Source organism: Bison bison, unplaced genomic scaffold (assembly GCF_000754665.1).
Source record: "Bison bison bison isolate TAMUID 2011002044 unplaced genomic scaffold, Bison_UMD1.0 scf7180017864144, whole genome shotgun sequence".
In the NCBI taxonomy this organism is placed as follows: domain Eukaryota; kingdom Metazoa; phylum Chordata; class Mammalia; order Artiodactyla; family Bovidae; genus Bison; species Bison bison.
In genome coordinates, this window is record NW_011494716.1 from 6,096,271 (window position 1) to 6,096,645 (window position 375).

Here is a 375-nt window from a genome sequence, read left to right on the forward strand (position 1 = left end):
CAACAGGAGAGTGAAGAGGATGGTACTTTAACGAGGCTGGTCTGTCGAGGGCTCTCTGCTTCCAAAGGCCATTTGAGAGGAGCCTTGAGGAATGACGACGAGGAAGAAAATCCAGAGAGACAGGAAACTGCGAGGGCAAAGGCAGTTTCCGAGGAAACGGAAAGGTCATTGTGGCTGGGCGGCCCAAGCCAAGCGAAGAGCGCGGAGATGAACACAGAGAAGGTGGGGCCCGATCCTGCAGGGACCTGTAGCCCACAGTGAGGAGGTCAGATTTTATTCCCAAGGTGACGGGTTTACAGCCAAATTTGCTTTGTAGAAGGGCGCTCTGGCAGCTCGTGGGACTTCTCCAAGCCCCAGTGGCTCATGCTCCCGCGC